This window comes from Narcine bancroftii, chromosome 4 (genome assembly GCF_036971445.1).
Source record: "Narcine bancroftii isolate sNarBan1 chromosome 4, sNarBan1.hap1, whole genome shotgun sequence".
NCBI lineage: Eukaryota > Metazoa > Chordata > Chondrichthyes > Torpediniformes > Narcinidae > Narcine > Narcine bancroftii.
Genome location: NC_091472.1, coordinates 224,222,239 through 224,244,585, shown reverse-complemented (window position 1 = coordinate 224,244,585; position 22,347 = coordinate 224,222,239). Strand labels below are relative to the sequence as shown.

The window sequence follows — 22,347 nt, the reverse complement described above, 5'->3', positions numbered from 1 at the left end:
TTAAAAACTTGTGTTTTTGATTCTTAGTTAAAATTGTATCTACCTCTTAAATAAAAAGTTTTGTTTGTAGAGTTACCATAGTGACTATAACATAAAATATCATAATATCTGTGCAAGCTAAGAGCTTACATTTCATTCTTCATCGAACTATAAAGGACACGTGAGCTCGATAATTTTCTTTGATTTTGTCTTATTTATTATTGTATATCTCTTTAATGTTTAATATCATTATATCTTTAAATATAGCCGAATGCTTTGTTTATTCATCATTATGAAAATCTTAATGTGAAGTTATGCAAAATGTTTATCCATTTTATCAATGAATTAAAGCTATATAAAGCACATTTACAAAGTTGGGTTTATTGGATTAATAAGATAGTAATCTGGAATATCGTCCCCACGTTTCCTTGAAGATGACATGTTTTTTTGAAAGTGTCGTCTATATTTTGATTCAAAGAAAATTATCTTTGTGAACTTTGTTTGGAAGAAAAGCTCGTAAAATTTGTTTGAAAGAGCTCAACTTGTTAAAAGACAAGAGACATTCTCGCTGTAAAAATAGAATATTCCAGAAGCCTCTATGAGAACTTGTCTGTGAATTGCACAGTTTAAAATTGAGTCAATGTCTAGGAAGACACCTCTGACCTTGGAAAGATAAGATACAACTCTGATTAGCAGAATCTGGCAGGAAGCTCAGAAGAATGTGTTCTTAAAAGTTATTATAAACACCTGATAAGAAAGCTTGTGTGTAGTACTTAAAGGGACCAAGCAAGATACAAATTTGTTTATAGTTCCCAGGAACTAGGATAAGCCAAGATAAGCTGAAGAACCCAAGATGGATAAGAAGAAGTTTCGTTGGGCTAAAGACCTTGAGCAAATAGCTCCACTCAAAGAACTGTTTGGTTGAGAGTTGAGCAAGCAAGGCAGACTGACAATGCTTGGCAGGAGATTGGAGCCAACCATCTTAGAATAAGTGGCTTCAACTACCGAGCAAGAAGAGGACTCAATCAAGGCACTGCAGGCTTAAAGGTTAGTGGAACTGGAACAGTTGCAAGGTCCCACAGGTGCCACAGGTGCCGTACTGAGCAAAATGCAGAAGATAGAGACTCAATCAGCAGCAGTATCTTCAAAGTCTTCAAAGGCATCTAGAGCAAGTAGAGCATTGCATGCTTCAAGTATATCAGCTATGCGTGCTAAGGAACAAGTAGACGTAGATACTATATGTGCATAATGTGAATGGTTGTAGAAAAGATATGCTTTTGAGGATAAAGAAGCTGAAATCAAGAAACAATAATTGGAGCAAGAAGGGCAACTTAAAAGGTTGCAAATGGCTAGTGAAGAACAAAATAGATTATTGAAGAGAGAAAAGAAAAGACTAGAGCTTGAGGTACAACGTACTATGAATATGGCCAAAGTATTAGCTCAGGCTTCTGCAAGGTTTAACACTCAAAATGAAATACCCAAAGGGCTCGCACCTAACATTCCAGCAGATCAATGGGTACCGCAGCCACAAGAAACAAATATACTCGAGCAAGGAGCCATGGGTGGTGCTGCTAGTGCTCACATGACAATGACCAATCCTCTACAGGTTAAGGCTAAAAAGGGGAGCTTCATACTGAAGATCTATGCATATCTTGATCCAGGAAGTACCACCTCATTTTGTACTGTTGAATTAATGAATAAACTTAATCTTCATTGTAAAAGATCAAAGATCTTGTTGAAGACAATGAATGATGAAAAGAACATTGCAACTTATATAGTTTCAGGTTTAGTGGGATCAGGATGTTATCAAATGGTGGGATCATCTAAAAGATGTTTGCTTACCCAAGATTGATGCTAAGATTGAGATGTTAATTGGATTAGGTGTACCAAAAGCTCTCAAACCTCTAGAAGTAATAAGGAGTCAAAATGACAGCCCTTATGCTGTGAGAACATTGCTTGGATGGACGATTAATAGACCATTAGGAGGAAAATGATTAATGATCAGGAGTCATCAAATGTAAATGTCAACAGAATTTCAGTTGTGAAACTTAATGATCTGTGGGAACAACAGTTTAAAATTGATTTTCCTGAATGTCTCAAAGATATTCAATAAACTTCAAAGGACGACAAGCAGTTTCTGGATTTAGTTTCAAATTATGTTAAACATGTTGATGGTCATTACTGTATAGCATTAACTTTGAAGAAAAGGGAAATTTGTATGCCAGACAACAAAATAATTGCAGAACAATGTTTGCTGAAGTTGAAAAGAAAATTCAAAAGAAATTCTTCTTTTCATTTGGGATATACCAATGTCATGTTGGACATGATAAGCAAGGTTATGTAGAAAAGGTATCAGAAGATATCTTGGAATGTAAAGATGGTAGAAAATGGTATTTACCTCATCATGGAATTATACATCCACAAAAGAAGAAATTATGCATTGTATTTGATTATGGAGTATCATTTCAAGGAATTTAATTGAATTATCAACTTTTATAAGGTCCAGACTTAACCAGAACTTTAATGGGTGTTCTGATAAGATTTTGTAAAGAGCCTATTGTAACTGCTGCAGATATTGAAGTGATGTTTCATCAAGTGAAAGTATCATCGAAGATCGTGATTTTCTACGATTGTTATGGTGGCCTAATGGTGATTACAGTAAAGATATAATTGAATACAGAATGACAGTTCATTTATTTGGAGCAGCTTCGTCACCAAGTTGTGCAAATTTTGCTCACAGGAAACGTGCTGAAGATAACAAAGAGCAATTTCGTTCTCAACCTATAAACATCATCAGAAATAATTTCTATGTTGATGATTGTCTTACTTTAGTGGTTTCAGAAAAAAGAAGCAATAGATCTATATCATGAGTTAAAGAAGATCTGTAATAAAGGAGGTTTCTTCCTTATGAAATAGATTAGCAACAGTCGAGATGTGTTGGCTGTTATTCCTGAGGGAGAAAGAGCAAAGGAGATAAAAACATCTTGTTTTGGATTGTGATGTTCAACCTGTCGAAAGAATTCTAGGGGTGCAATCTGGTGTGTTCAATCTGATGTTTTCAAATTCAAAATTGTTTTGAAAGAATGGCCTTTAACAAGAAGAGGTATTCTTCAATCGTAAACTCAATATATGATCCTTTGGGAATATTGGCGCCGAAGTATTGGCGCCAAGAAAATTCTGTAAGAATTGTGAAGAAGAAAATTTGGATGGGACAAAACTATATCAGAATCCATCGCACAAGATTGGATGAATTAGATTGAGAGTCCTAAAATGCTAAAAAATGTTGAAGTTAACACATGTTTTAAACCTACAGACTTTGGAATTGACACATTTGCTCAGTTACACCACTTTGCTGACGCAAGCGAAGGTGGTTTTGGTCCTGTCAGTTATTTAGTACTTCAAAATAACCAAGTGTAAATACTTCGTGGATTGGTAATGGGAAGAGCCAGGGTGGCTCCATTAAAGCCAATCACCATACCTCAAATGGAATTGACTGCCGCTACTATGGCGAGCAAAATGGACACTGTTAAGAAGAGAATTAGAGTAGGGAATGGCGTGATGGCATAGGGAGAAGATGTGGGAAGACACCTCCCCCTGGCAGAACTGTTTAAAACCCATCTAAAAGTTTAATAAAAAAAAACTGTTGATTACATTGTTGAAGTACTCTACAAACAGCTATGAGGAAAACCAAAGCTCAGCAGCAAAGAAAACAGCTACTAAACAGTTAACAATTACTGAAGAATCTCGGCCTACCTTGCAAACGGAGCCTCCAGAGTTATCCTGGACTGATGGCGGGGGGTGGGGGGGGGGGGGAGGCGGTATCCGTACCTGTAGTTGGGTCAAGGCGACCTCTGTATTGACAGAGGAGGATGAGGATATTGCTGAATTGGAAGAGGAAGAAGACACAGTATATTTAAGGGTAGGCCTGTGGTGAGGCAGACTTTTAAGCTTAAGTCTGATCCTCATCATTCAGATCCATCCTCACCTGTTGATTTGTCTAAACAAATGGAGAATTTGGCTGTACAAGTGAGTCAAGGATTTTCAGTTATGAAGGAACAATTTGCTGAAATGAAGGGATAAATATCTTCTATTAAAATGGGTGTGGTAAAGTGTCTGAAAGCAGTGGATAAGATCCAAGATAAATGTAAGAAGATTGAAGAAGCATTTATTAAATTTAAAGATGATGTGGACCAATGTAAAGAAAGGATGGGACAGATGGAGGACTCGTTTACTGGTTGGGAGATTCAGAAAAGTGATTTGTTAAAGAAGATTGATGTCTTGGAGAATCAGAGTCGGAGGAATAATGTTTAAAATTGTTCATCTTCTGGAAGATTTTGAAGATCCAGATCCAGTTCAATTTTTTCAGAAGTGGATCCCCGAGGTCTTGGGAACAGCATATTTCCCGAGCAGTCTGGAATTAGATAGAGGTCATCGAGAAAAAAGAAGGAAGCCGCTCCCTACTCAAACTCCATGTCCCATTCTGATTCGATGTTTGCGTTATCAGGACAGAGAATTGATTTTAAGACTTGTTGTAAAGAATGCGAGAAGTAATCAGGGCACTTTACTTATTAAGGATAATAGTATCTTTCTATGCTGATTTGAGTCAAGCTGTAATTAAACGTCGTAAAGAAGTTAATTCAGCCAAAGCTGTTCTGTGGAAGAAAGGATATAAGTTTGCTTTACGTTATCCTGCTGTGGTTAAAGTTTTATGGAGATTATCAATCTCAGTTTTTTAATGATGATGCTGAAGCTCTGACATTTGCTAATTCTTTATCTGATAATAAGCAGGGGAAAGGTCAAGAAAGGTTCCCTCATCAGCTTGCTTTGGTTCTGAAAGGGAAGAATTGGAAGCAAGAGGTGGAAACTCAACAGTTGATATCAGAATTGATGATGATCAGGTTAACCGAGATTTGGCAGAAGTATATCATACTTGAATTAATTTTTATGTTTTATTTTTAATTGTTCTGTTTGGCTATCAATCCTTCCAAAGTCATCAGCCACTTTGTAGCATTTGTCATTCCCATATAATTGAGGGGGGTAATACTATTATAGTATTCTTTTTTAGCGTTTTTTTTTTCTTCATGGGTTTTTTTTAAAATTACAAATGGAGTTAGCTGACTATGTTTCGGACTGATAGTACATCAGTGCTTAAATACATTAAATACAAAACCATGAGGTTTCGTACCTTTGTATTTGAATTAATAAGATCGAGAAGGTTTCACATGCTAATCAATGGAGATATATTAAAACAGTGGATAATCCAGCTAATATGGCCTCACGAGGATCAAATTCAATCGATTCTAAAAAGAGTCAACACTTGGGTGTCTGGTCCTCAATTTATTTCGCAATCTCATGAAGAATGGCCTCCAAATCCAGAAGAGTTAAAAGAATTTTCAATGGAGGATCCAGAAAAATCCAAAACACTAATGTGAATACTATTCAAATATCTAATGAAATGATTTGATCATTCAATTAATTTGCTATTTTTATTCATGGTTTCATTTAAGAAAAGCAGTAGCATGGATTCTTAGGTTAAAAACTATGCTTTTAAATCATATCAAAAAAGAGAATCTGAAGCCTTGAAAGAGCTGTTACCAAACAGTTGATAAGTTGGCGAATGTTGAATTGGAGATAATTCGTTTTTGTCAAAAAAATGCATTTGATAATGAGATATCAAAATTGAAGAAGAATCCGAATGTTACAAAAGCAAGTCGTGTTTACAAGCTACATCCTATTCTTGTATATGATGTATGGAGAGTAGGAGGAAGATTGGAAAAAGCAATAATATCAGAAATGAAACATCCAGTTATATTAGCTAAGGAATTTCATATTTCTGATTTGATTGTTCAACATATACATGAAAAAACAGGTCCTGGTGTTTGTAATCACATGTTAACAGAATTACACCAGAAATATTGGATACTTGGTGCTTCAGCATTGATCAAAAGAATTATATCAAATTCTGTTAATTGTCGACATGCAAATGTTAAACCTGGACAACAACAAATGGCAGATTTGTCACAAGACATACTTTCACCTGATGAACCTCCATTTATATAAGTGGGAGTTGATTATTTTTATCCTTTACAAGTGTTGAAAAACGATATGGAGCTATTTTTACTTGTTTGACTATGAGAGCTATTCATATTGAAGTAGCGTCATTGCTTGATACAGACTCTTTTATCAATGTTCTTCGACACCTTATCTTCAGACATGGTCAAGTTAAGGAATTACGTTCTTATAATGGATCTAACTTTACACAGCTCAATTAGAATTATGAAAAGAAATTCAAAATTGGAATCAACATCAAATTTCTTCAAAAAGAAATTAGTTAGATATTTAACCCACCACAGGATCACATCAAGGAAGTGTGTAGGAAAGAATGATTAGATCAAACAAGAAAATTCTTAATTCCCTTTTGAATAATCAAATATTCAATGATGACAATCTTCAGACAGTATTGTGCAAAATCGAAATTATTTTAAATAGTCGTCCAATAACGAACATTTCTGTCAATTCAAATGGCATTGAGGCACTTACACTAAATCATCTCTTACTTCTTAAATCTAAATTTTTAATGCCTCCAGGTCAATTTCAGAAAGAAGATATTTATGTAAGATGCAGTCGGAAACAAGTGCAGTTTATTGCAGATTTATTTTGGAAAAGATGGATTAAAGAATATCTTTCATTATTACAAGAATGACAAAAATGGTCTAAAGCTAAATGCAATTTTGTATGCAGAGACATTGTAATTATCATGGACAACTCTGCACCAAGAAATTCTTGATTGCTGGGAAAAATTGTGGATACAGTTCCGGGCAAGGTTTTGTTCAGCAAGTGCTTATTAAAACCAAGACCGGTTACTGAAATCGACCTATTACTAAAATCTGTCTTTTACAAGAAGCAAAAAGTTTTGATTTCTAATCTTATACTTACCATATTTACTTGTGTATCTGTAATAATAATTATTATATATTAGCCATTAATGTCTATTATAATAATTAGGGGCCAGATCATAAAGGTTAAAAATGTGTTTTTGATTCTTAGTTAATTTTGTGCCTATCTCTTTAAGAAGTATTGTTTGTAGTGTTACCATAGTGACTATGATGTAATATGTTGTAATATCTGCACAGACTAAGAGCTTGCATCTCTTCAATGAACTATGGAGATTTGAGATAATTTTCTTTGAATTCGTCTTATTTCTTCTTGTCTATCTCTTTAATGTTTAATACCATTATATCTTTAAATATAGCTGAATGCTTTGTTTATTCATCATTATGAAAATCTTAATGCAAAGTTATGCAAAATGTTTATTTGTTTTATCAATAAAGTAAAGCTACATAAAGCTGCATTTACAAAGTTTGGTTTATTGGATTAATAAGATAGTAATTTGGAATATCGTCCCCACGTTTCCTTGAAGATGACATGTTTTGAAATTAGGAAATACTAGAACCTGAACTGTTCCTCTTTAAGCAGTTTCGACACATTAAAAAGGCATATGTCATGTCCACCTATTCTATCATCTTTTTCTTTGGCTTCGCGGATGAAGATTTATGGAGGGGTATGTCCACCTCTGCTGCAGGCTCATTGGTGACTGACAAATCCGATGCAGGACAGGCAGGCACAGTTGCAGCGGTTGCACGGGAAAATTGGTTGGTTGGGGTTGGGTGTTGGGTTTTTCCTCCTTTGTTTTCTGTCAGTGAGGTGGGCTCTGCGGTCTTCTTCAAAGGAGGTTGCTGCCCGCCGATCTCTGAGGTGCCAAGAAGCACGGTTGGAGGCGATATCAGCCCACTGGCGGTGGTCAATGTGGCAGGCACCAAGAGATTTCTTTAAGCAGTCCTTGTACCTCTTCTTTGGTACACCTCTGTCTCGGTGGCCAGTGGAGAGCTTGCCATATAACATGATCTTGGGAAGGCGATGGTCTTCCTTTCTGGAGACGTGACCCACCCAGCGCAGTTGGGTCTTCAGCAGCATGGATTTGAAGCTTGCGGACTCTGCCAGCTCGAGTACTTCAATGTTGGTGATGAAGTCACTCCAATGAATGTTGAGGATGGAGCGGAGACAGCGCTAATGGAGGTGTTCTAGGAACCGTAGGTGATGCTGGTAGAGGACCCATGATTTAGAGCCGAACAGGAGCATGGGTATGACAACGGCTCTGTACACACTGATCTTTATGTGTTTCTTCAGGTGGTTGTTTTTCCAGACTCTTTTGTGTCTATCATATTACAACATACGAAGACCACTCATCCTAACCTGAGATGCATCACAGTACTGGCTGCAGCATGCCTGCAAGACAGAAAACCAGTTGCCTTCGCATCCAGATCACTCACCAACATGGAGACTATATACGCCCAAATGGAAAAGGAGTTGTTGGCAGTAGTTTTTGCCTGCTTAAAATTAAACGACTACATCTATGGTAGGCTAGTGACCATAGAGACTGACCACTTACTTCAGGTCACAATTCTGAAGAAGCCAATTCACGCAGCCCCTGCACAATTACAGAGAATGATGCTCAGGCTTCAGAAATACACCCTGACTTTAGTTTATAAGTGCAGAAAAGAAATGCACTCATCCGATTCACTATCCCGTACTCCCAGAAAAGGCAAGATCCAGCAAGCTGAGGAAGAGGACACTTTTGATATAATGACAGTAAAGCACATCTCCTCCTCCCGATTGGAGGAACTAAGATAGCACATGGGTGAAGACTCAACCTTGAGGACCTTGGGCATTTTTATCAAGGGAGGCTGGCCAGGCAGGTAGCCCAGCCTATTACTTGAAGTGCAACCCTTTTTTCCATTCCAGGACGAAGTACTCATCGATGATGGAATCATAATGAAAGGCCTCAGACCAGTAGTCCCAAGTTCATTGGAAAACATCCATGTCAGAATTCTGCACAGAGGGCACCAGGGGGCAGAAGCAACCAAACGCAGGGCTAGAGACATAGTTTTTTGGCCAGGGATGACCGAAGACATAGGCCAGGAGGTACAAGTTTGCTCGGTGTGCAACAGTACCAGCAGAAAGAGCCACTGCAGATCCACTCAGCGCCAGATCTCCCCTGGCCAACCGTGGCGATGGATATCTTCGAATGGCACAGTCAGCAGTATTTGATATTTATTGATTCATACACTGAATGGTGTGAGATAGATCCTTTACCTGATGTCACCTCCTCTGCAGTCATTACTAAGTTGAAGAGGCACTTTTCAGTGTATTGGGCACTCCACACTTTGCCAGTAAGAAATTCAGACACTTTGCAGCAACATGGGACTTCAACTAGCAGCCCGAAGTACCCACAGTCAATCGGGTTGGCTGAAAGAGCCATGAGGAGTGTGAAACAGCTCATGGAGAAGTCTCACAGGGAGAAGACAGATGTGTTCCTCAAACTGCTGAACCTAAGGAACATCCCTCGCAATGCCACACTGGGCTCTCTGGTCCAAAGACTCATGTCCAGGCAGATGTGGATGACCCTGGAGCGCCAGCTAAAGAACCCAAAAGAAATTAAGTCCCAGATACTAAACAGGAGACTAACACAGTAAAGAAGCTATGTCAGAAACAGCCAACCACTCAAGCCATTAACAGAAGGGCAAGTCTCCACAAAGTTACGACCACATGGGCATAGTCGAAAGGAGCTGCCAGGAGCCCAGGTCATTCCTGGTAAAATCAGAAGGAAAGGTGTATCGGAGAAACCATTGACACATCCTACCCGTAAGGGAGCCACCCCCATCCCGACCCATTCCTGATGAGACTATATACCAGGATCTGGAATGTGAACCTGGGGTAGATGGAGCTCCCTCAAGAACAACCCTTGAAACAAATGGCTGTACCCCTGAGACCACGGATGGTACATCCACTCAGGCTGAAGCACCCCAAGCATCCACTTCCACCAGTGACTACTAAGTAACATGAGGTGGTCCCAATTCAAATTATTGGTACTATACTGGCTGTACAGCACCAACATGGATTTTAGTATGTGGGGGGTTGCTCAAGAAAGGGGATGTAGATTGCCACTCCCATCAGCTCCCGCTACAATTGCATTGCAGCCACTGTACTCGTCATAGTTTTACTGCGCATGTGCGAGTCCCCGCGAGGCACAGCATTTGAAAATGGAGCTTGGCTGATACCAGACGCCATTGCACGAAGCTCCCTTTGTTCATAGTGTTGTTTGAGTTTAACAGTAAAGCATTGACTAAGGTTACCACTTGTGTTGTCTGCTTATTCGGTGCAATAACAAACATTCCTGCTATATGAACCATCCACTGAGTGAAATGATAGCTCTTCATTTCCCTCTTGAATCCCTCCTTTTTCACCTATTCACTTGATCCATACATCTCCTGATTTTATAAACCTCCATGAGGTCACCCCTCAGCCCCCTACATTCCAGGGTATAAAGACCCAGCCTCCTCAACTGCCTCCACCTAATGGCTGAAGAGCTTCTCTTTTATATTAAATTTTTTATTTTTCACACCATAAACCACATTGACCAAGATACATACATTTTCCTTTTCAAATATATACAGTGTCATTTTCTCCCCCCCCTCCCTCCTCCCATCCCACCCTCCCTACCTCCCCCCCATTTATTTAAAGTGCAGAATCTAAGATACATTAAATCAGTCAAACAATGTTGTCATTCAATAAAAATAAACAAGAAATTCCACTGAGTCAATTCTTTTAATTTCCTTCTCCTTCCGTTATTTTAGGTGGTAGATGTCCCCGGTAAGTTTTCTCTATTGTGTTTCATGTATGGCTCCCATATTTGTTCAAATATTTCAATATTATTTCTTAAATTATATGTTATTTTTTCTAATGGAATACATTTATTCATTTCTATATACCATTGTTATATTCTCAAGTTATCTTCTAATTTCCAGGCTGACATAATACATTTTTTTGCTATGGCTAGAGCTATCATAACAAATCTTTTTTGTGCACCATCCAAATCAAGTCCAAATTCTTTGTTTTTTATGTTACTTAGGAAGAAGATCTCTGGGTTTTTTGGTATATTGTTTTCTGTAATTTTATTTAATATCTGGTTTAGATCTTCCCAAAATTTTTTCACTTTCTCACATGTCCAGATTGCATGAATTGTTGTTCCCATTTCTTTTTTACAACGAAAACATCTGTCAGATACTGTTGGGTCCCATTTATTTAACTTTTGAGGTGTAATGTATAGCCTGTGTATCCAGTTATATTGTATCATACGTAACCTCGTGTTTATTGTATTTCACATAGTTCCAGAGCATAACTTCTCCCATGTTTCCTTCTTTATCTTTATGTTTAAATCTTGTTCCCATTTTTGTTTAGTTTTACCATTTGTTTCCTCATTCTCCTTTTCTTGCAGTTTAATATACATATTTGTTATAAATTTTTTGATTAACATTGTATCTGTAATCACATATTCAAAATTACTTCCCTCTGGTAACCTCAGACTGCTTCCCAATTTGTCCTTCAAGTAGGATCTCAGTTGGTAGTATGCCAACACTGTATCTTGAGTTATATTATATTTATCCTTCATTTGTTCAAAGGATAGTAATTTATTTTCTGAAAAACAATTTTCTATTCTTTTAATCCCTTTTTTCTCCCATTTTAACGCTAATAACGTTAATCTCCCATCTTTTGAGAAATCCGCATTATTCATTGGCATTGCTTCACTTTTATTTGCGTTAATCTTGTAACCTGACACTTCTCCATATTCCTTCAATTTCTTATGTAATTCTTTCCTAAAGGAAAGGTTATCTATTGTAAAAGGGATTAACTGATTTTGCGTCAGTATTAGTTTTGGTAATTGGTAATTTGTTTTATTCCTTTCTACATGAATCTTCTTCCAAATATTGAGCAGATGATGTAATACTGGAGAACTCCTACGTTGTACCAATTTTTCATCCCATTTATATAATATATGTTCAGGTATCTTCTCCCCTATTTTATCTAGTTCTAATCTAGTCCAATCTGGCTTTTCCCTTGTTTGATAAAAATCTGATAGGTATCTTAATTGTGCGGCTCTATAACCATTTTTAAAGTTTGGCAGTTGTAAGCCTCCTTGTTTATACCATTCTGTTAATTTATCTAGTGCTATCCTCGGTTTCCCCCCTTTCCATAAAAATTTCCTTATTATTTTCTTTAACTCCTTGAAGAATTTCTCTGTCAAGTGTATTGGCAATGCCTGAAATAGGTATTGTATCCTTGGGAAAATGTTCATTTTAATACAGTTTATCCTTCCTATTAGTGTTGGTGGTAAATCTTTCCAATGCTCTAAATCGTCCTGTAATTTTTTCATTAGTGGATAATAATTGAGTTTATATAGATGGCCGAGGTTTTTATTTATTTGTATACCTAGGAATCTTATTGCTTGCATTTGCCATCTGAATGGTGATTCCTTCTTAAATTTTGAGAAATCCGCATTATTCATTGGCATTGCTTCACTTTTATTTGCGTTAATCTTGTAACCTGACACTTCTCCATATTCCTTCAATTTCTTATGTAATTCTTTTATTGATAATTCTGGTTCTGTTAAGTATACTATAACATCATCTGCAAATAAACTGATTTTATATTACTTGTCTTTTATTTTTATCCCTTTTATTTTATTTTCTGTTCTTATCAATTCTGCTAGTGGTTCTATAGCTAACGCGAACAATAAGGGTGATAGTGGGCATCCCTGCCTTGTTGATCTGCTTAAATTAAATTGCTTTGATATATATCCATTTACTGTCACTTTCGCCAATGGCCCCTTATATAATGCTTTAATCCAATTAATATACTTCTCTGGTAAACTGAATTTTTGCAATACTTTGAATAAATAATTCCATTCTACTCTGTCAAAGGCCTTCTCTGCATCTAAAGCAACTGCTACTGTTGGCGCTTTACTCCCTTCTACTGCATGAATTAAGTTAATAAATTTACAAATATTGTCTGTTGTTCGTCTTTTTTTAATAAATCCAGTTTGGTCTAGAGTTACTATTTTAGGTACATAGTCGGCTAATCTGTTTGCTAATAGTTTAGCTATTATCTTATAATCTGTGTTAAGTAAAGATATTGGTCTATATGACGCTGATGCGTGTGGATCTTTCCCTGTCTTTGGCATTACTGTAATTATTGCTGTTTTGCATGAATCTGGTAAGCTTTGTGTTTTGTCAATCTGGTTGATTACTTCCAGGAGGGGAGGAATAAATAAATCTTTAAATGTTTTATAGAATTCTATTGGGAATCCATCCTCTCCTGGTGTTTTATTATTTGGTAGTTTTTTTATTATCTCTTGTATTTCTACTATTCCAAATGGTTCTGTTAATTTATTTTGTTCTTCTACTTGTAATTTTGGTAGTTCAACTTTAGTTAAAAATTCATCTATTTTGTCTTCTTTCCCTTCGTTTTCAGTTTGGTATAATTGTTCATAGAATTCTCTGAAGTTTTCATTAATCTCCGTTGGATTATATGTGATTTGTTTGTCTTTTTTCCTTGATGCCAATACCATTCTCTTAGCTTGTTCTGTCTTAAGCTGCCATGCTGAATTTTGTGCGTTTTTTCCCCTAGTTCATAATATTTCTGTTTTGTCTTCATTATGTTCTTCTCCACCTTATATGTTTGTAGTGTTTCATATTTTATTTTTTTATCTGCCAATTCTCTTCTTTTAGTTGTGTCTTCCTTCATTGCTAATTCTTTTTCTATATTTGCTATTTCCCTTTCCAACTGCTCTGTTTCCTGATTGTAGTCCTTCTTCATCTTGGTTACATAACTTATTATTTGCCCTCTGATGAACACTTTCATTGCTTCCCATAGTATAAACTTATCTTTCACTCATTCCATATTTATTTCAAAGTACATTTTAATTTGTCTTTCAATGAATTCTCTAAAATCCTGCCTTTTAAGTAGCATGGAGTTTAATCTGCATCTATACATTGTTGGAGGGATGTCCTCTAACTCTATTGTCAATATCAAGGGTGAATGGTCCGATAATATTCTAGCTTTATATTCTGTTTTTCTTACTCTGTCTTGCATACGAGCTGATAACAGGAATAGGTCTATTCTTGAGTATGTTTTATGTCTACCCTAATAATATGAATATTCCTTTTCCTTTGGGTGTTGTTTCCTCCATATATCCAAAAGTTGCATTTCTTGCATCGATTTAATTATAAATTTGGTTACTTTGTTCTTTCTGTTAATTTTTTTCCCAGTTTTATCCATGTTTGAATCCAAATTAAGATTGAAATCCCCTCCTATTAATATGTTCCCTTGCGTGTCTGCTATCTTCAAAAAATATCTTGCAAAAATTTTTGATCTTCTTTGTTAGGTGAATATACATTGAGTAAATTTCAAAACTCCGAATATATCTGACATTTTATCATTACATATCTCCCTGCTGGATCTATTATTTCCTCTTCTATTTTAATTGGTACATTTTTACTGATTAATATAGCTACTCCTCTAGCTTTTGAATTATATGATGCTGCTGTTACATGTCCTATCCAATCTCTCTTTAATTTCTTATGCTCCATTTCAGTTAAATGTGTTTCTTGCACAAATGCTATATCAATTTTTTCTTTTTTCAGTAAATTTAGCAGTTTCTTCCTTTTGATTTGGTTATGTATTCCGTTAATCTTTAAAGTCATATAGTTCAACGTAGCCATTTCATACTTTGTTTATCTTCCCTTTTCGTTTCCTCATCATCACCTTTCCTTCTTATCCATTTCTGCTTTCTTGTTTTGAACACTTTATAAGACAACATTTCTAAAACATTAAACATTTCCCTTATTCTCCTATCTAAAATTTCTTTAACCCCATTCTCCCCTCCCCCTCCTGAGTTGCCCTTTATCCCTTGTCGGGCAACCACATCTCCCCTCTCCATTTGGATTTGCGAATTCACTCGCAAGCGTCAACTGATTTTGCAGTTACCATAACTCCTCCCTACCCAGCTCCCCCCCGGAAAAGATTTCAATTTTCATATATAACAAAGGTCACTCTTTTAATTCCCTCCTTACTTCCTCTGTTCCCTTTCATTCCCTTATTAATTCTTATCTATACTCTATATATTTTCCTCTAAATACGGATACACTCATGTACACACATATATACATACACATCTATATATATATATATATATACCCATATACACACATACTATAGTTCGTGGTCATTTTTACTTTTATTACATGTCTTCATCTCTCTGCTTGTTTTGTAGTTATTCTGCAAATTTTCGTGCTTCCTCTGGATCCGAGAATGGTCTGTTTTGCTGCCCTGGAATAACTATTTTAAGTACCGCTGGGTACTTTAACATAAATTTATATCCTTTTTTCCATAGGATCGTTTTTGCTGTATTAAACTCCTTCCTCTTCTTCAGGAGTTAAAAACTTATGTCTGGATAGAAAAACATTTTTTGACCTTTGTATTCTAGTGGCTTTTTGTCTTCTCTTATTTTCTTCATTGCTTTCTCCAATATATTTTCTCTTGTTGTATATCTTAAGAATTTTACTAAAATGGATCTTGGTTTTTGCTGCGGCTGTGGTTTCGGGGCTAGTGTTCTATGTGCCCTCTCTATTTCCATTTCTTCCTGTAATTCTGGTCTTCCTAGGACCCTGGGGATCCAATCTTTTATAAATTCTCTCATATTCTTAACATAACATAACATAACAATTACAGCACGGAAACAGGCCATTAGGCCCTTCTAGTCCGCACCGAACCAAACACCCCTTTCTAGTCCCACCTCCTTGCACAATGCCCATAACCCTCCATCTTCTTCTCATCCATATACCTGTCCAACCTTTTTTTAAATAATACAATTGACTCCGCCGCCACTATTTCTCCCGGAAGCTCATTCCACACGGCTACCACTCTCTGAGTAAAGAAGTTCCCCCTCATGTTACCTCTAAACCTCTGCCCCTTAATTCTTAACTCATGTCCTCTTGTTTAAATCTTTCCTCTTCTTAACGGAAATAGTCTATCCACATCCACTCTGTCTATCCCTTTCATAATCTTAAATATTTCTATCAAATCCCCTCTCAACCTTCTACGCTCCAAAGAATAAAGACCTAATCTGTCCAATCTCTCCCTATACTCTAGATGCTTAAACCCAGGTAACATTCTGGTAAACCTTCTCTGCACTCTCTCCACTCTGTTTATATCCTTCCTATAATTAGGCGACCAGAACTGCACACAGAACTCCAAATTAGGCCGCACCAACGTCTTATACAATCTCAACATCACCTCCCAACTCCTATATTCCATGCAATGATTGATAAAGGCCAGCATACTAAAAGCCTTCTTCACCACCCTATTCACGTGAGTTTCTACCTTCAGGGAACGATGTACCGTTACTCCTAAATCTTTCTGCTCTTCTGTATTCATCAATGCTCTCCCATTTACCACGTATGTCCTATTCTGATTCTTCTTACCAAAATGAAGCACCTCACACTTATCAGCATTAAATTCCATCTGCCATTTTTCAGCCCACTTTTCTAAGCAGCCCAAATCCCTCTGCAATCCTTGAAAACCTTCTTCATTATCCACTATTCCACCTATCTTAGTATCGTCTGCTTATTTACTAATCCAATTCACCACCCCATCATCTAGATCATTAATGTATATAACGAACAACAATGGGCCCAATACAGATCCTTGAGGCACACCACTGGTCACCGGCCTCCAACCTGACAGACAATTGTCACATTGGCTGAAAGGGAGAGGCCAGAGAGTGGTAGTGGATAATTGTCTGTCAGGTTGGAGGCCGGTGACCAGTGGTGTGCCTCAAGGATCTGTATTGGGCCCATTGTTGTTCGTTATATACATTAATGATCTAGATGATGGGGTGGTGATGCCTTCTTCATCTTCCTTAAGGCCCACTATCTTTATATTATTTCTTCTATTACAGTTTTCCATTATATCTATCTTCTGAGCTAACAGCTCTTGTGCCTCTTTAACTTTTTTATTAGATTCTTCTAATTTCTCTTTTAAGTCCTCTACTTCCATTTCTACGATTGTTTCTCGTTCTTCCACATTGTCCACTCTTTTTCCTATATCTGATATGACTATCTCTATTTTATTCATTTTTTTCTTCTGCACTCTTAATTCTTCTTTTTATTTCATTAAATTCTTGTAATTGCCATTCTTTTACTGATTCCATATATTCTTTAAAAAATATATATCCATTGTCCTGCCTTTCCCTTCTTTTTCCATTTCTCTATGTTCTTCTTCTTCTTCTTCTTCTTCCTCTGGGTTGGCCATCTGTTGTTACCTTGTTTTCTTTTTGCTCTGTTCTTCCTTGTTCTCGTTGTTTTCTGTGTTCTCTTCCTGTTGCTGTGTTGCAGCTGTCACTCTCAGCTGTGGAGATTGACTCCTCAGCTGTTCCCCCCTCACGTCAGTGTGTTTTTTTTCATGCGCATCGCGCATGCGCAAGTCCTCGCGCATGCACGGTTGCGCACTTTTACTCGGCTCCGCGAGCCATTTTTGTAGTCCCGAGCTCGGGACTTCCACCGACCTTAGGAAGCGGGCCTGTCTCTCCGCGGCGGGCCTCCTCGGACAGGTAAGGCCTTCACCTTCTTCTTCCGACGTTCTTTCTTCTTCTCTTCTTCCCGTTGCTTTCGACTTTTCTCTCTTCGCTGCCATTTTCTTCCCACCTTTACTTTTACTTTGTTTTAATTTTTATTCTTGTACCTTTGTGGTTTGTGTATTTTTTTTCAACTTTTCCGGAGAAGGCTGGAGTTCCCTGACTGGCCACTACTCCATCACGTGACTCCTCCCGCTGAAGAGCTTCTCAATGTGGATTCTGTCCATTGAGACACACAGTGAGCATGATCCTTGCTCTAACTCACCTCTAAGGGAATAACAGTGAGAGCACTCCCATGACATTTCTCAACTTTACTGTAATCTTTGTCAGTCTGAAGGGACAGAAGCTCATCTCCCATCTTATATGTGATGTAGCAAACTGGTTTCCAGCAGAAACAATCTCAGAGCCAACTGGTGTCAGGCATTGCTGCAACACATTTTCTAATCTTTCTTTCCACATCGATACACGTCACATCTGGAGAGAAGCTAATCTACAGGGCAAGCGGGAAACTATTAAATCTCCATCACCCCAGTCCTGAACCATCCTCATTGATGAAGCAATAGTAAGCCAATAACACTTTCCCTTATATTCTTCAGAAGTCAAGGCTTCATGGAAGTACAGTTGGGGGAGCCCCTGATTCAGTGCCAGCAAGACAGGTTCGATCCTGATCTCTGGTGCTAACACTATGGAGTCTGCACATTCTCCCTCGCAGGTGGGTGATTGAATCTGTGAGGAGAGTTGATGAGAAGGTGATGAGAATAAAATAGGGTTAGTGCAAAGGGTGGGCCGAAGGTTTTCTTGCTGTGAGTTATCTTTCTCTGACTCTGTCATGATGTAATACACCCATCTCAGTCCAATCTCTCATTTGGAAGAAGAAAACACAACAGAGAAATACAAAACCATGCAGATCCTGGAATCTTGTGAACAAAGAGAAGCTGTTGGCACTTAGGCAAGATCCATGGAGAGAGATGGTCGATCGACATTTTGGGTCAGGACTCTTTATTGAGACTCTCTCAAACAATGCACCCTCAATGGCTCCCTGTGGGAGTGTAAGGCAGAACCTTCATAGTCAGTTGTGAGGAATGAGGACGCACCCATGACATTCTAACCCAGCAGCAAGCATGCTCCCAATGTAACTAAAGCTTACTCACTACCGATAAACAAAATGAGTCCTGACTGAACTCCAAAACCACCCAAAATACCCATTCAGTCGCATGCTAGAATGCACTGTACACATAAGCACACAATGAATGGCACCTTGATGGGGCACTGCAGAATATTTACCATCAACGGACTCCCAGTATGCACTGGAACTTCTGAGGACATGGTAGTAAGGGAGAATTGGATTCATGTTGCCTTTTCCACTTTCTTTGGCTTGGCTTCGCGGACGAAGATTTATGGAGGGGGTAAAAAGTCCACGTCAGCTGCAGGCTCGTTTGTGGCTGACAAGTCCGATGCGGGACAGGCAGACACGGTTGCAGCGGTTGCAGGGGAAAATTGGTTGGTTGGGGTTGGGTGTTGGGTTTTTCCTCCTTTGCCTTTGTCAGTGAGAAAGACAACTTGCAAAATTCCTCTTCAATGATGAGCATCTGGTGAGAGAGTTTGGTGCTTGCTGGACCTCGGGACTTCAGGCCAGCAAACCCTTCCCATGAGAAATCATATTGAGGGAGAGGAACACTCCAGAGCACAGGGAAATTAAAGTCAGGACTGGATCGCAGGCTGCTGTCAAGGAAATCAAAGACCAGCCCTGATGCAACATCTCGACCTGAAAAATTGGCTTATGCCTTTTGCCTCCACAGATGCCGCTTGATGCATTGGGTCTTCCAGTGTTTTGTTTTGTGCTTCAGGTTCCAGCACCTGCAGTGCCTTTTACCTTCTCTCTATTGTTTTGTAGAGGGGTAAAGTAAGATGCAAAATCAGTGACCTTTGGGCTAATGGCGGTTGATTGTCCCACACAGACAAGTGGTGGTGACTCAGAAGTAATTCTGCCTTCTGGCAAAATGAGCTGTTGAATCAATCAATGCTAATGTTGAAACATCTGAAGCCGTGTCCTTTCTGCCTTTCACAAGAAGCTAAGAGCAGGGAGGAGGTGGAGGATAGAGTAGAGAATGAGGAGAACACAAATTACTGAGACAGGTAATTAGGAGGTGATTGAAGAGGGCTGCATAGAAAAATTGAAGAGAGCTGCATAGAAAAATGTGTTTAAACAAAAGGAACATAATTAACAAAAACATCTGTTTAAATCCTGGGAACTGAAAATACTAAACAAATTTTCAGTCTAATATAGATGGAATTTTCCGTTGCTAACAACGCATTTTCAAATAATGGCTCCGGATCAGAGGCAGGATCTCTACTTTTTTGGGGAGAAAATTTTATTTATTGATCATAATAAATCATACAATAAAAATAAAAGTACACAATATTTGAACCCATATAACCCCCCCCCCCAGCCCCAACCCTAACCCACCCACCCCTCCCAACCCTGCTCTAAACTACCCCAAAAGAAAGAAAGATAAAGATAGAATAAAAGAGATCAACTTACATAACAATCTTCAACTATTGTCATGGTTTGGTGCAACCCCAACAAACGAGATAAAAAAAACAATTATAAATTCAATTTCATATATCTCATATATGGGCTCCAAACTTTAACAAAGAAAGAATAATTGTTACGTAAATTATAAGTTATCTTTTCCAATGGAATACAAGACCTCATTTCCGAATGCCATCGTTGAAAACTCAAATCAGTCTCATTTTTCCAAGTAATTGCCAAACATTTTCTAGCCACAGCTAAAGCCAATCTCAAAAAAGCAATTTGAGATTTATCTAATTTTAATTCCAAACTCAATTTCTTAATGTAACCCAGTAAAAATACCATTGGATCAAGTGAAATTTTAAATTTAAATAAAGCTTCTAAAAGTTCATTAATTCTATTCCAAAAAGGTTTCACCGTTTCACATAACCAAGTAAAATGTAAAAAAGAACCAACTTGTTTATGGCACCTAAAACATAAATCAGAAGAAATAAACTTACATTGCCTTAACTTTTCAGGGGTTAAATATAACTGGTGAATAAAGTTATTATGAACCAATCTATACTTTACATTTACAATTTTGGTCATTATCTCTTCACATAAAGTCATCCAATCATCCTGAGAAATAGATATAGACAAATCTTTTTCCCATTTTAAATTAGATTTATAAATATCCAGCTTGAGCATTTTATTCTGTAATAGAGCATACATCTTAGATATGAATCCTTACCATCTTCAGTAAGTAAACTTTCAAATTTAGACCGTCTAGGTAACCGTAACATGCGGCCAAAATGATCCAACAATAAACCTCTAACCTGATAATAAGAAAACGTATTCAAAGAAATTTCATATTTCTTTTTCATTCTTTGAAACAAAATAAAATACCCAACCTCATAACAATCCTCTACCAATCTAATTCCTTTCTGTTCCCACAATTTCAAAAGATGATTATTTTATGTAAAAGGAAAAAGCTTATTTTGAAATAAAGGAGTTTTAGCTGAAATTTTACCTTCAGTACCTACAACTTCATTCTTCTTAGTCCATAATTCCATTAAGTGTTTCAACACAGGCAAATTATAACTCTGTAAGAGGTGAGAATTCCATTTATAAATAAATTGATCCATCCTCTTCTCATCAATCCAAGATCATTCAATATTAGCCCATACCAAAGGCTTATCCACTTCAAACATCCTGTTAATAAATTTCAACTGTGCCGATTCATAATAATTCTGAAAATGAGGAAGTTGCAGTCCTCCTAAAGCATATTTCCAAGTCAATTTCTGCAACAACATCCTCACTATTTTACCTTTCCACAAAAATGTCCTCACTGAATCATTCAAATCATTAAAATTTTTTGAGAAATCCTACAAGGAATAGACTGGAAAAGATATTGAATATGGGGAAAGACATTCATTTTCACACAAATTAACACATCCTATTAATAGTATAGGTAAATCTTTCCACCAATTGAAATCATTTTTAATTTTAGACAACAAAGTCAATTCATATAAATGATTATAGTTACTTTCTATTATAATACCTACATATTTAATCCGATCAGACCACTTAAATTTCGCAATATGCCTACAAAACGAGTAATCCGTATCAGCCAAAGGCATAATTTCACTCTTATCTCAGTTAATCTTATATCCTGATATTTCACCGTACTGCTCCAACCTGTCATGCAGACTCCGCAAAGATTTCAAAGGTTGTGTCAAAACATCATCTGCAAATAAATTTATTTTATACTCATCCACTTTCACCCTAATACCCTTAATATTACTATCTTGTCTAATTAACTGAGCCAAAGGTTCAATAACCAATGCAAATAGAGCTGGTGACAAAGGACAGCCCTGTTTAGTTTATCTAGATAATACAAAAGAACATACCTGTCCATTTGTCACAACTCTAGCGGAGTTATATAAAGCCTTAATCCAACCAGTAAAAAGAGCCCCAAAATTAAACTTCTCCAAAACTTTAAAATAAAACTCCATTCCACTCTGTCAAAGGCCTTTTCTGCATCAAGAGCAATTACCATAGGTTGGTCGGATCACTCCCAAGAAATATTAATTAAAGAAATCAACTTCACAATATTATCTGCTGAATACCAATTTTTAATAAAACCTGCCTGGTCTATATGAATCAAATCTGGTAAATATTTAGCTAATCTATTAGCTCAAACCTTGGCAACAATTTTATAATCTACATTTAATAAAGAAATAGGTCTATAGGATCCTACTTTAATGGGACCTATCCTTCTTAGGAATAACTGTAATAATGGCTCTCGAAAAAGTATCTGGAAAAG

General features: G+C 37.2%; 1 protein-coding gene across 1 annotated transcript in view; it reads left to right on the top strand.

Annotated features, from left to right (window-relative positions):
- Window positions 1–1,005: 1,005 nt before the first annotated feature.
- The window catches only part of mdh1b (malate dehydrogenase 1B, NAD (soluble)), a 137,288-nt gene continuing 115,946 nt past the window's right edge, over window positions 1,006–22,347 (top strand). The window contains exon 1 of the mRNA XM_069934082.1: window positions 1,006–1,026. The gene's annotated coding sequence lies outside the window, so the exon portion shown is untranslated. The remainder of the gene's footprint in view (window positions 1,027–22,347) is intronic.